General features: G+C 40.1%; 1 long non-coding RNA gene across 1 annotated transcript in view; it reads right to left on the bottom strand.

The window, feature by feature from the left end:
- Positions 1-14,737, bottom strand: part of LOC138756323 (uncharacterized) — a 48,322-nt gene extending 33,585 nt beyond the window's left edge. The window contains exon 1 of the long non-coding RNA XR_011352991.1: positions 14,585-14,737. This is a non-coding gene — a long non-coding RNA (uncharacterized lncRNA). The remainder of the gene's footprint in view (positions 1-14,584) is intronic.
- Positions 14,738-15,433: the final 696 nt, after the last annotated feature.

The raw sequence follows: 15,433 nt of genomic DNA, 5'->3' as shown, positions 1-15,433 counted from the left end.
GAGGATTTTTTTTTATTTTTAAGATTTTAAAATTTTATTTAAAATTTGGCAAGATACAAAATAAAACTAAATCTACCCCCTATAACCTCTCTCCCTCCCTTGGAGCTCATATAGAAAAACATTTACATATAATCAATCTACATCATCAAATTCAAAATATCTAATTTACATTTAAATTCATATATTCCAAATATGGTCCACATATTAACAAAGATATTTCATAAATTATGCATCATCTTCTCTAAATACAATTATTGAATTTCTTTATGCCATCTTTGTATATTTAATTCAGCATCATTTTTCCAAGTTACAGCTATACATTTTCTAGCCACTGCCAAACCCAATCGAATAAATGCAATTTGAGGTTTTTCCAAACGTGAACCTGCTATAACTGGATTCACATATCCCAATAAACACATCCATGAATCCACATATAGTTTTGTTTGAAACATATCTCGACAACAGATGATCATCAGGGGACATTTGGATGCACACTGGCTCTTCCTTGCTCTGGTGGTCATATTGGACATAGAAGAAATTGAGAATCAGATGTAGAAGGCATTATGCACTGAATGATATTATGATCTCCTTGGTCATTGAACTTCCAGGGAGATTAGTTTTGAGCTTATCAATACCTTCGCCACTGTGACAGTTATATGCACCTGAAACCTATTCAGGAAACAAATTGCAACAAGCCACGTGCAGGCAAATTTTGCAGCCATTACATTTTTTTTTATATAAATGATTTTCATCAGTAAAGTTGATGACAATACTGCTCTAATTAATGTAATTGTGAAACAATTTTTGTATTTCAGCAGAATGCAAGGTAGGTCTGAAAATGAATAATTTTACTTTCATTGACATTTGGACTGATCACTCACCATCATACTAAATGAAGATGTGCATCTTAAAAGAAAGCCAAATTCAAAGATTTTACAAGCATTTCAATTATGTTAAATGAATGTGAATAATCACAACTACTTCTAACACTTTGCATTGTAGATCTCCACACAAATGACAGATAACGCAGTCAACATTCGTGCAGAATGCAAAAAGTAGATACAATTTCCTTTGAACACATTTATCTATTGAGGCAGCAAATTACTGGTTATGGAGACAAAGGAAAGTTATCACAATTTAAGTTTTTTTGGTCCAATTTCAATTAAAGCCAAAAAGATGTGAATAGACCAATTTTTCTAATTCCAACAAATTCTGATGTGAATTCTCAAAAGAAAAACTAAAATGTTAAATCATTATTTTTCTATACTTCTATTGAGTTTAACAAACTTATGTACAAAATTTTAAAAACATGTCACAAGTCATCTCATATAGATAAAAGTACACAAAGGATGTAATTACATTAGACTGTTTTAATCCACACATGAAACAAGTTATAAATTAATCTATGATTAACATGCTAGACCTATATTTACCAAATAAAAATTGATGAAAAGAAAATCTAACACTGATGCATCACCTCCCTCTAATCAAGGTAACCTTGTAAAAGAAAAAAGGAGCCAATGGAACAGATAGCAACCTCCAGACATCAGATTGAGATTGTCCAGAACATTCAAAATTTTAATTTTTCCCAATCATGATAACATTCTATCAATGGGCCGCACATCTTTTCAAATTGAAACTTTATATATTTAATATTGTATATAATTTTTTTCTAAGCTTTAATAGAACATTACATCATATAACCACTGTGTAGGAATCAGGGAAGAATCATCTTTCTATTTCAATAAAATTGGTCATCTGGGAATCAGTATGGTAAAGGCTTAAACTTTCTTCTGAGTTGCATATCTGGTTCACATGAAAAACCAAACAAAGCAATTAACAGATATGGTTCTATTTTAATAAAGTTTGGAAAATGTCTTTCCAGAATCTCTTTAAATTTGGGCACTTCCAAAACACATGGATCAGTGAAACTTCAAAAATGTTACATTTCTCACATAGTGGATTAATCTCTGCATAAAAACAAGATAATTTAAGTTTGGACATGCAAGTTCTGTGTACCATCTTAAAGAGTAATAAACAGTGTCTTGCACAAAATGAGGAACCATTAATCAAGCAGAGAGCAGAGTAACAATCTTCATCTGAGAATGGGTTATGTTCAAATCTCATTTCCAATCATTCTGGATCCCAGACATTGAGGCTAATCTTAAATCCAATAAATTATAAATATATATTAACCCACCATGGAAAAAAAAACCATAAGTTAAAAAATGAATCAAGAATATTAGTATTTGAGATTCAAGGAAAATCAGAAACCTTAGACTAAACAAAATGTTTAACTTGTCTGAAAAAAATGTATTAGAAAGATTAAATTTCACTGATAATTGTTCAAAAAAGGCAAAATTATCTCAAATAAAAAACTATAAATAAGTTGTAAATTTCCTACTCACTACTGAATGTACTGTGTGAAACTCCAGTCACTATTACCATCTCACTAGACTGCTGAGTTGAAACTAATACCACCCTGTGTCACAAGATCACTATTACCCAATCAGCTTCCTGCTATCTGAGCTTTTCAAATTCAAAAGCCTGAGTCACCTGACTCCAATTGGCAGGTGTAGCCTTCTGATAAAATCCCTGTTGAAGTCTGCTACAACTTAATCTATACCATTCCTTGAAACCTATGTCCAGCAGAGTCATCTGAAAAAGATTATTATCTATAATGGGATTAGCCAGAAGAAAAGCTATTAAACTCAAATAATTTTCTAAATTGAGCCCATATTCTCAACCTATTTCTCATTAACAGATTGTGTCAATTTAGAAAAGGAAAATGGTCCAAAAAATCCTAAAATTACCAACATAGACATTTTTTTGGAAAACATCAGTTCTATTTCTACCCAAAAGGGATGATTCACTGACTTATCCAAATGTAATAATAAAAGTAAATTAAGTATATTAATCACCCAATAATAAAATCTAAAATCAGGAAGTGTTAATCATTCATTCCTTTCAGTCTTTTGAAAATAATTTGTTAATATGTGGAATGTTAATACATTCTACAAACTGACAACATCTCAATGCATACTGAAGAAGGGACAGCTGTGTCATGTTCCAATATTAAAGTGGCCTTAGCCATCTTATAGATTCATAGCTTCATGGTTATGCAGCACAGAATTAGGCTCTTTAGCCACTCATCCATGATGACAAAAATGCCTATCCATGATAATCCCATTTGCCTCTGTTTGGGCCATATCCCTCCAAACCTTTCCTATTCATCTAGCTGTCCAATTGTCTTTTTAAGATTGTCATTGTACCTACTTCTTCCAATTCCTCCAACAGCTCTTTCCATATATCCACTACCCACTTTGTGAATAGAATTGTCCTGAATTCCCCTTACCTTCCAGATTGATGACCACATGCAATGTCACTGCTATTGAAGTTAAGACTGCCTTCCAGCAGTGGAAAGTGACCAGCCCTGACTGAGTCCCAAGATGTGTCCTGATATCCTGCACAGATCAACAGCAAGATATACTTACAGTCATGTTGAAGCTTATCATCACACCAGTTCCAAATAATGAGCCTAAATGACTGTTGACATCAGGCTTTGACATCCACTATCATGAAGTGCTTTGAGAGGCTAGTCATGGCTCCCATCAACTCCAGCTTCCAAGCCAATTGAGACTCACTTCTATTTGCCAACTGGCTAAGCAGGTCCTTGGCAGATGCTATCCCCCTCGCACTCCACTTGGCCCAAGAACACCTGGATGCCAAGGACACCTAAGTTAGATTACTGTTCACAGACTCTGGCTTCAGTGCCATAGTCCCCAGAAAACTTATTTGCAAACTTCATGGCCTAAGTGCTCCTCTCTGAAACTGGGTGCTTGACTTCATGTCTAGCAGACCACAATCAGTGAAGATCAATTTTTTTTAAATTTAATTTTAAATTTAGATATACATACAGCACAGTAACAGGCCATTTTTGCCCATAAGTCCATGCCACCTAATTCATACTAAATTAACTTACACCCCTGGTACATTTTTAATGGAGGGAGGAAACCAGAGCTCCCGGAGAAAACCCACGCAGACACAGGAAGAATGTATGAACTCCTTACAGACAGCATGGGATTCGAACCCCAGTCCTGATAACTGGTGCTGAAAAGGCATTGCACAAACCGCTACACCAACCGTGCCACCCCTAAGATCGGTAACATCTCTTCTATGATCACAATTAATACCAGCACTCCTCAAGAATGTGTACTCCCTCCCCTAATACACTGCCTCTACAACCCACTACTGAACAGGTAAATACCATTCCAACTCCATCTTCAAACTTGTGGGTGACAGCACAGTGATAAACCTGGGTATCAAATAGCGAGGAGATGGAATACAGGAAAGAGATTGAAAGACTGGAGGCATGTATCAAAGTTACAACATCCCTCTCAGCCTCAATAATATCTTTAACAATATTTTTTTAGGCATACAGCATGGTAACAGGCCCTTTTGACTCACAAGCCCATGCCGCCAAATTGACCTACAGCTCTGAAGGTTTTGGAGGGTGGGAGAAAATTGGAGCACCCAGAGGAAACCCATGCAGACATGAGGAGAACGTACAAACTCCTTACAGTCAGGGCAGGATCCGAACCTGGGTCACTGGCACTGTGACAGCGTTATGCGAACCGTTACATAAACTTTGCTGCTCCAGCAACAAAGTTGAAAAAAAAGAAATAGATTCAAGGTTTTAGGAATAACTATCTCCAGTGCCCTGACCTGGGACAAACACACTAATGTGATGGTCAAGACAGTGCTCAAATTGCCTCTACTTTTTTTGAAGACTGAATAAGTTTGGTATGTTTTCCCCAGTCTCCTAACAACTTCTGTAGATGCACCACTGAAAGCATACTTATTGGATGCATTACAGTCTGGGATGGGAGTTGCTCAGCTCAAGATTGGAAAAATGCAGCTCAGAACATAACACAAGCTTATCTCCACTCCATGTACTCCATCTATATTTCCTGCTGTCTCAGAAAGGCAGCCAACATATTGAAAGACCAATCATAACCTTAACAGACTCTCTTTTACTGTCTCCCATCAGAGAGAAGGCTCAAGAATATGAATACATGCACCAGTCGGCTCAAAGACATTGTCTTCCACACAGCCATTAGGCTCTTGAATAAACTGCTTAACAGTGCATGCAGCTCTTAGTTTGTGCGAATTGATCTTCCTATTCATTGCAATCCTATGACCTGTAATTGGGCTTTATTCATGGCTGTATGAATGTTAGAGATAACCTGTTAGTCTGCTCATAGAATGAAACAAAACCTTCCGTCTCACCTTAAACCAATGCCTGATAGTTTTATACTCCCCTACATGGAGAAAATGACTGTGACTATCTGGCCTATCTCTGCCTTTCAAAACTTTAGATACCTCTATTAGGTCACCCCTCAGCCTCCTTCACTCAAGGAAAATTAGACTCAGCCTCTTCAATCTCCCCTTTCAACTTAAGCTCTCCAGTGTCTGCAATATTCCTCTGAATATTGTTGGTACCCCCTCTATCTTGATCACATACTTCCTTTAGCATTGCAGCCAGAAATGAGAACAATACACCAAGATCAGCCTAACCAATGATTTTACAATTGTAGCATGTTGTTCCAATTCCTGTACTCAATGCTTTGGCTGATAGTGTGAAACATCCCATGTGACTTCATCACCACCCCAACAAACTGTTGTAATTTTTAGGGATCAACGTACTTATATCCCAAAGTCTTTTCATTAATGTGTATACCTGAGACATCTGCTATTCACTGTGTATGTTCAGTCCTGGGTTAATTTTCAAAATTCCAGCACATCACATAAATCAGAGTTAAACTCCATCAGGTATTTCCTTACACTCATTCCCTTTCCGATAATGGTAGTTAGGCAGGGTTTTGTTGATGCAGGCCGGGTTTAAAGTCACTGACTAGGACTTGTAGTGCATTGGGCTGGGCTGTTTCTTGTTTAATGAGCACATCATGCAGGTCTGCAAGTTCCTGTTTGTTATCGGCATCAGGAGGAATATAATATCTGGTGAGAATCACTGATGAGAACTCTCAGGGTAGGTAGAAGTGTCTGTATTAAAGAGGAAAGAGTTAGAAAAACCTGTCCTTTATTTGCCTCAACTCTTACACCTTCACCTCTGCCTCTCGAACCAAAGCCTCACGTTCGCACGCCTACATTGGTCCACTCACTCAATGGCTACTCTGCTTGACCTTACCTTCCTTATCTTGGTTATTGCTAATTAGCCAATGGAGAAGTGTAAACAAGCACCTACCTCCCTCACTGCTTTTTAAACCCTTTTCCTCTCATTCAGTCCTGCTCTCGCAATGAGATCCATGAAACGCCCCTTTTCCCTGACTTGAGTGTAGTTTTCTCACTCTGCAAATTGATTGGTCCACCGCTAATGCACTGAGACCAGCTAAATACTTTTTTAAACTCTTTTCCCTGACTTGACTATAGCTCTCTCTAGATCTGCAAATCAATTGGTCTGCCACCAATGCTAAACAATGAATGACCCCTGCACCGATCCTTATGGAATTCCACTGGCTACAGGTCTCCAATCTGAAAAGCAGGTCCACTATTATCCTGTCTCTTTTCCACTGAGCCAATTAAAAAAAAAATCTTATTGGCTTTCTCACCCTGGATCTAGTATATTCTAAGTGTCTGGACCAGCCTACCTCACGGGTCCTCATCAAGGGCCGTTGGAAAGTCTACGTCACCTTCGTCACCTTGTCAAAAAAAAGCAATCTAATTTATGAGACAGGATCTCCCATGAGCAAAACCATGCCTGATGATCGCACATCAGTCCTTGTCTATCCAAGCATAAAAAAATCCTGCCCTTCAGAATCCTTTCCAGTCATAGGACAGGTTGTTCAAGTGCTCAGAAATGCAGAAGGTACCAAACATAGTCAGGTCCACCCTAGTGACTTGCCTCCCATCCATTGTAGATATCTATGCAGGATGCTGCCTCAAGAAGGCTGCCAACATAAAGGACCCTGCAGTCACAACCTGTTTTCACTGCTATCTTCAGGCAAAAGGTACAGAATCCTGAAAACCAGCTTCTCTAGTTTCAAGGACAGTTTATTTCCAATGTCTATCTGGATCTTGAACCTTCCCTTGGTACATTAACCATGTACTTCAGCAAACACCACAAAAGAATTGTTTGCATGATTGTAATGCCACCTGTTTTCTTGCACTTAATAACTGTCAATATCTATTATCTATCTATCTTTTCTATTGATTTTAAATTTAGTTAATGTATACTTTTGTAGTTTTATGAGGAAGTACCATTTTAGCTGCAGCAAGTAAGAATTTTGGTGGATATGTGCATCGTGCAATGTTTCTGACAACAAAAACATTATTATCATAACTTTCCACCACTGATGTGTCCAGTCTAGTTCATCCTTGGTTGGAGCCCTTCCTGAGGCACCACATTAGTTATCCTCCACTGTTGCAGTACAACTCCAATGAAGGCACATAAAAAAAATTCTGCCTGGGCTTCAGCAATCTCTTCTCTTGCTTTCCACAACATCCTAGGATATTCCTGGTCATTCCTCATGGCACCACTCATAAATTACTACATTAGTATTATTCGCTCCCTAGTTACCCTTTTAATATATTGACTAGAATCTTTTATGATTCGCCTTTATCTGCCAGGGATACCTTTGTCCCTTTTATGCCCTCCTATTTTTGTTGTGTCTTCCTGCAGCCCTCAAACTCCTCAACGGAATCAGCCCAGCTGCTTATATCTTACATCTGCCTCCTTTATTTCCCAGACAAGCATCTTAATATCCTTCTTCAAAAACATTTTGAAAAACCAAGGTCTTGAGTTGGGGTTTCTATCCAACGTCCGAGAGCTGATACTCGATTCCTTATAATTTATTTGCTCGTCACCGTGACCGTGACCGGGTTCAGTGAGAGGGGGTAGATTAGTATGGGGGATTTTATCTTCCTTTTTTTATTTTTTTTTAACTTTTGTTATTTCTTTTTTTTTCCACAACAAGAAGAGATTGGTCTATTTAAATCACAATGTGCATCTCAATATTAGAATTAGGAGGTGAAATTCTTAAGGATTTTTCACTTTTTTTGAGAATTATATGACAATGTATAATTGATGTGACTATTGCATTATATAAAAGCTGTAATTAATTAATATCTAAACCATATATACATGTAATATTTCTCTATCAAATTAATACAAATATTTTTAAAGGGAAGAAAAATGGTTAATTAGCACGTGTTCCAAAGCAACACCTTGAGGCTCCCTTATACAGCACAATACTGTTTCAGGAACAGTATTGAATTTCAAGCACTAGTCGTGCCTTTCATTGTTTGACCTCAGGAAGTAACCTTTAAAGGTTCATGGCATGAAACAGCCAGCACTCATTCAGCTACAAGGCAGTGTTGGCAAGAAATCGAGATGTGATACAATGATGGGAGAGGCTGCAAAGGTCCTCTGAGGGTGAGGAGAGGAAGGCAGAGGGAGAACAGTGCACCTGCCAAACAGCTTTCTTGTGTAAAAGTCACTAATAGCAGGAACTGAAAAATCAGAACTGCAGATGCTGAGAATCTGAAATAAAGCCCTGATAGAGGGGGAAACATCAGGACAAGCAGCATTTGTGGAAGGAGAAATAGAGTTAATGTTTTAGGTGGGAGATGGCATCAGGACTGGAGAGAGAGATGCAAGAAATGTGGTCCAATCTGTGCAGTAGGGTGCAGCAAAGTGTCATGAGAGGCATGTGCAGAGGCATGTGCAAGCGGCGATAGCCTGCTGGTATCCAGAGGCAAGCTTGTGAGAGAGGCTGACCCTGACTTTGACTTTGAGAGCAGTTGCTGGCACCTGTGTTTATTTGCAAGACAAACCTGAAATAGCAAATAAATAAAAGCACCTGCATTGGTCTCAAAGTCAATGTCAGTGACATTCTTGCTCCCAGAAGCCTTGCTTCACAAACTTTGCAGACTGTCCCTCCTGATCTTTGACAAACACAATGCTCCATGTTTGCTGCTGCTTTGTAGAAGTCAGGAATAGCTTGGCCAACTGAGCAATGTGCATGCTAATATCAGCAGAGCCTGCCTGCGTGCACAGAATGGCGCAGGAGCCTTCCTATAACACATCTGCAATAAGCACCTCTTTTTGTCAGCCATTTTTTCTCAAATTAACATGGAACCATTTTTCTTTCTGTAGGATTCTTTCTAACGACTTGATTTTCAGGAAATCCTGCTGAAATAATTTCAGAGGGTGGTAATTGAAAGCCCGGTTAGGATTGGCTTGTTTGAGGATGCTTGTCGGAGACTCTGCAACACCTTGCTCTTGACGGCAGGGTATCCGGAGACACACGGGATGAGCTGATGGAACTCAATGGGTTGAGCAGCATCAGTGGGAGAGAACGAATGGCTGACAACGATTTGTGGGAACCCTTCTTCAGGGCTACAGAGATCTACTTGATCTTTAAAATAAGAGTCTGAGGCTTCACAGATATTAAAAGTTCCTTTTTGTTGCAAGAGAACTGTGCTAGTTGGCATTAACGCTAATGTGGTTGAAAATCTCACCAGAAACAATCTACTGCACAGATTGGACCACATTTCTTGCATCTCTCTCTCCAGTCCTGATGCCATCTCCCACCTAAATGTTTTGTCAAAACATTATTGACAAAAAACTCAGCAGCAGGGTGGATGAATTTCTTGCACCAAGATTATCATCTATATCATTTATTGAAATGTTTTAGTGCTGTTAACACCTCATTAACATGATTTTCTTGTAATGAATTTGTAGAGAACTATTGCAAATTGATGCTTTTCCCACTGAATAATTCACTGCTAGATACACCAGATACCGAGGTATAGGAGCCGGTGATGTAAACACAAGGCTGGGGGACCTGGGTATAATTAGTTCCTTGGATTGTTTCTTCCCTTCATCCAATATAATAATTCAGCATGTTTTGAATCTGAAGCATTCAGGATCATCCTTAGCCCCTTTCACATCACCAACCCTCCTAGGAAGTGGGTAAACTTACCAGGCATGCTGCACCTGGGGAGCATTTCCCACTGCACCTTGATTTACCTGATTTACCTCCAGCGGTGACATTGCAAGTGACATTGCAACTGACAACCCAGCTGACTGCAGGTATATTTCACAGTGCCAGGCCATACTGTGGAATATAACTGTGCAGTCGGCAGGGCTGTAGCATATAACTGTACAGTCGGCGGGGCTGTCAGAGTGCCGCCGGCCGCACTGTGAAATATAACTGCCAGACTGACACAAACACACAGGAACTAACATCACTAATAGTACTTGGTAAGTCAAGTAGACAATTCACTCCGCCACAGTGATTAACGAGTTAGTTCGGCCTGGCTCTGTTACTTGCCCCCACCAAAAGTCAGACTCTGGTTTAATTTTACTCACCCTGCCCAGATAGGACCTTTCACACCACCAGATTACCTGCTCAGGACCTGCTAAACTGGCCAGTTTTTGTTATTAAAACAAAAATCAGGATCTCTTCAAACTATTTATTTTTAACCTCTTCAATATTCACACCTGGATACATTTACATGTTTGTCAGCAAAGTTTTAACATGATGGAATAATCTGAGGCTTTATGGGCACACAGAGAGCTTGCTGCAACACGTTTTTAAAAAATGCACAGATTTACTATACACATAAATCTCCCGTTGCCATCACATATCTCTATGAAAGTAACAGTAAGTACAGTTCTAAAAGGAATGAACAAAATGTGCCCGAGATTAGATATAACAGAGGAAGATGGCTCCATTCATTTTATGAGAGGAATGGCTATGAGGGGATTGAGTAGGCATTAGGACAATTCCATTATTTCAATAATCATTCTTAATTTTGTTAAGAATTTATTTTACATGTCCTTGATTGTTTAAAATTTTAAATAATTGACCATTTTAAAAATTGTTTCCTGGTTTACATAAGAACATAAGAAAAAGGAGCAGGAGTCGGCCATCTGGCCCATCAAACCTGCTCCACCATTCAATGAGATAATGGCTGGCCTGATCATTGACTCAACTCCACCTACCTGCCTTTCCCCATGTCCTTTAATTATTTTTTTAATGTAAAAATCTTTAAAACTTAACCTTAAATATGTTTAATTACCTGGGCAGAGAATTGCACAGATTCACTACTCTCTGTGAAAAACAATTTTCCCTCATCTCCATCTTAAATCTACTTCCCTGAGCCTTGAGGCTATGTATCCTAGTTCTGGTCTCAACTACCAGTGAAAACAATTTTCCTGCCTCTATCTTATCTATCCCTTTCATCACTTTATATGTTTCTATAAGATCTCCTCTCCTGAACTTGAGTAAGTATAATCCCAGACGATTTAGTCTCACCTCGTAGGTCAACTCCGTCATCTTCGGGATCAACCTGGTGAACCTCCTTGGGGCTGCCTCCAAGGCCAGTATATCCTTCCTCAAGTATGAAGACCAGAACTGCACACAGTACTCCAGGTGCAGCCTTACCCATCTTCTGCCTACATCCCTTTTCAAAATGTGGCATGACCTCCTGCTTTCTAATCTGCTGGGGCCTGCCCAGAATCCAGATAATTTTGGTAAATGACTACCAATACATCAACTATAATACCCACCATTTCCTTCAGTACCCTGGGATGCATCCCATCATGACTAGGGGATTGGTCTGCCTTCAGTCCCATTAGTTTGCTCATCACTACCTCTTTTGTGACAATTATTTTATCAATGTCCTCACCTCCCTTTGCATCCCTAACACTCCTCTTTGGCCTGCTGGATGTGTCTTCAACTGACATAAAATATCAGTTCTATGCCTCAGCCATTTCCTCATTATTCAATATCAATCTCCCTTTCTCATCTTCCAAGGAACCTATGTTGACTAGTAAACCACTTCCATTTTAAATATTTATAATTTTTTTTGATAATATTTAACTATCTTTGAAATATTTTCATCAAATATGCTTTTATCTGAAAACTTTTTTTTTATTCCATCTTTTCCTAGGTTGAAGGCAAAAGTCAATGACTTGGAATATTATCTCTGTTTCTTGACCCACAGATACTTCCTGACATGCCAAATATTTCAGACATTTTATTTCAATATTTTACTATCTGCAGTATTCTATTTTTGTTCAAAGTATTATGGCATTTTGATCTGTACAAGAGAGATAGTGATAGGTGGAAGGAAAAGGGGTGTCTGGCCACAAAATGTACATTATGAAACAAAGTTTGGAATATTTAACTTTCATTGAGTTCCATGCATTCACTGGGAGATCTCAGAAGTCTGAAGTATAATACAGGTACATGAACCTTTATCCAGAACCCTTGGGGGACAGTGTGTTCCAAATTTTGGATTTTTCCGGATTTCAGAAAGTCAGATTTAAACCCATCTAAATTGTGCTGCCGTATCCACCCACACCCACTTCCAGTTGTGCTGCCGTCTCCCCCCCACCAGTCCAACTCATACTGCCAGTCTCCTGCCTGCCCGACTCACACTGCCGGTCTCTTCCCTTGCCGGCCAGGTTTGCACTGCTGGTCTCCACCCATCTGACTCGTGCTGACAATCTCACCCCCACCCCCCTTTTCCCTCACCGGCCCAACTCACGCTGCCGGTCTCTCCCCCTCACTGGCCTAAGAATACCTGAGAGCCAATAATTCAGAATCAGAATTTATTGTCATGAAAAAGTCACGAAATTCATTGTTTTCAGCAGGCATCAGAGTGAAAACATTTGTATAAAACCATCTAATGCAATAGTTGAATTGCATGGGCTTTCTGATGGGTCCTGATGGAAAAGTGACACAAAGGCGATCCCACAAACAATCGATTACATAAGCTGAAATTCACTGGGGAAAACATTCTGAATAGTGCAATTTGGAAGGCAACTAATGTTATCACACGCTGGAATTGATTATGAATTGTAACTGAACCTTATAAATATGCTAAATTAATTCTACCAATAAAGTTAAACTAATTTATTAAAGAAGGCAGATTAAGATTTTGGATTAATTTCCATTAAATCTGAATGAGAACTAAATGGCAAGTAAATGTGCTTGTGAACTGTTGTAACTAAATTAGACCGAGAGAAATAAATGTGCTCCGAGATTCAAGGTTCTTTTATGATCATGTCATAAAACAGATTCAATAATATACAAAATTGCATTAAGACAAAGTTTCACCATCAGCAGAAATTTCCTGGCACCCTTACAGTCAGAAAAAGAGAAGCAAAGAAGTCTCTTCAGTGACGCTTGATACCCAGCACCCCCACAGACTCTGCGACCACAAGGACACAGCCATCAGCAACACAAGCTTCATATCCAAACCTCCAACACGATTAGGAAATCTTCAGTGTCTTCGGCACCCTCTCGCATCCCGGTTCTGATACTTAGTATCCTTCAGCCAGTCTCTAGCAGTCAGAAGCCTGGTTTGAGTTCTTTGATTGAAAGTCACCAGTAGCCTGTAGCTTGCATGGGTTCCTCAGCAGGATTCACCAACAGCACACTGCCAGAGCGTTCTTCAGCAGAGCTTCTCACCAGTCAGCCGCCATGGTCACCATACCGTAGGATCGTCTCTTCTGCTTCTCCTTCTCGAACGGGGAGGTAATCTCCCTATTTTCTTATCCTCTGCATCAGTCCTCTGCTTCCCCAGAGTCTGTAAACCCTTGAGCCTGCTGTCAAACACAGGAGGCACCATCGTGGGCCCACGCACCATGGTCACAAGATTTTAAAATAAAACACCATTGGCTCCTTTAACAGCCAATGAGGAGCAGTCATGTTGTTTGTGTGAAACCAGTTCAATGGATCCCAGGGATAATGAGTCTGAACGCAGCTGATTGAACAGTAGTTTTTATTTACACATGCAGGAGAGTCTCGACAGGGGTAAAAGACACACACATACACACACTCACCAGATTAAATAATACTCACAACTACTTGCAGGTAGAAGGCTTTACAATCATGTTACAACATACAATACCCAGCACCCCTTGATATCCTGGCAGGCGCAGCTCTTATCTAACTAAACTAGGAACACTAGGCCCACAATACTACAGCCCCCAACCCTTTGTCTGCACACACCTTACCAATGATCCTCTATCATTTCCTAAGCTGGACTGGAGCTCAGCATCATCCAAGAAGAGAATGGGAAGATTGTTCACATGTGATGGGCTTGAGAGTGCCCTCAGCTGAAGAGTCCAGCTCAGGTATTGATGAGGCAATTAAAGGTGCCAATGAGCAGGTATGTGCTGACCTGTGGGCAAGGCAAGAACTTGATTGGCAGGTGAGGTGAATCCTGATCAGGTTCTAGATGGAGAGGTCATATGCCCCTCTGCAATCCGTACTCCAATCAGATTCCAGATGGAGGGGTTCCATGACCCTCTATAATCCACACTACATTCCACCCTTTGGAAGTCTTGACACTCACCAATCATTAAATACATCAATACAGTCTAGGAGCCTTCATGATAAATTTACAAAGGCAACAGAAAAGACAAAACCCCAATACCACAAGAGTGATAGTAGTGAACCAGTGAATGGGAATAGCCCACCAACTCCCCAGAGCCCCAAATGGCCACCAGCTTCCCCAAGAGGAGTTGTGATGCAGCAACTGGTACCTTGTTTTTTTCAGTTTTTCCCACCATCTCTCGGAAACGTTCAGCCAGATGAGTGATGTTTCCCGATTCATTTGGAATGAAAGTGCAGCATTCTTTACCAATCACTGTACTGATATCACCTTGAGTAGCAGCATGTAGGTAGTCCAGGGCCATCTGGTTCTGCAAGGTAACCATGCAGATGGCTGTCAGCTCCGCTGCCACTCATGTCACAGTATACACTGAGTGTCACAGTGTTAAACTGCCTCATTGGCTAATGTCTCCAGAATATTGCTCATGTAGGTTACTTCATGAGACAAGTGAGCAGTGGCATACTGGGAGAATCATCCAGAACCTTTCCACCTCAGTGATTATGCTTCTGTCCCAGTGTCCATGATAGGCTGGGAGCTCCACAAGGTGGTTTAAGGTGGTGGATGCAAGGCACAACGCATCCTGCAAAACAACAACTGTACCATCCCATGAGAAGACAGGTGTAGGCGCAATGTCTGCATATCCAGTGAGTGCCATTGAGTATCCATGAAACTCTTAGACTTGCTATGCCTTCGGCTGTGATCACTGGCACACCTGGGTACCATTCTCACTCACACTTGCTGTGACCTACTGACAAGTTCAACCAGCAGTCATCAAAACGCCTGCACCAATATTCTCCAGCCCTGTTCACCAGTTGGGAGTCACTCTGAGAATTGGGACTTTAGTGTTTCTCACATTGTAGGGAGGGGAATAAAATGGCTCTTGAAACACCAACCCCATTAGGGGGGGGGGGGTCACTGGATGCAATGTTGTGTAAGAGGGAGGGGGGATTGCTTCATCATGAGAGAGCGAGACCCGTAGACCCTCTTCCCATTGTCACGT

Source organism: Narcine bancroftii, chromosome 3 (assembly GCF_036971445.1).
Source record: "Narcine bancroftii isolate sNarBan1 chromosome 3, sNarBan1.hap1, whole genome shotgun sequence".
NCBI classification, from domain to species: domain Eukaryota; kingdom Metazoa; phylum Chordata; class Chondrichthyes; order Torpediniformes; family Narcinidae; genus Narcine; species Narcine bancroftii.
The sequence above is the reverse complement of the archived record's forward strand: the minus strand, read 5'-3'. Positions and strand labels throughout refer to the sequence as shown.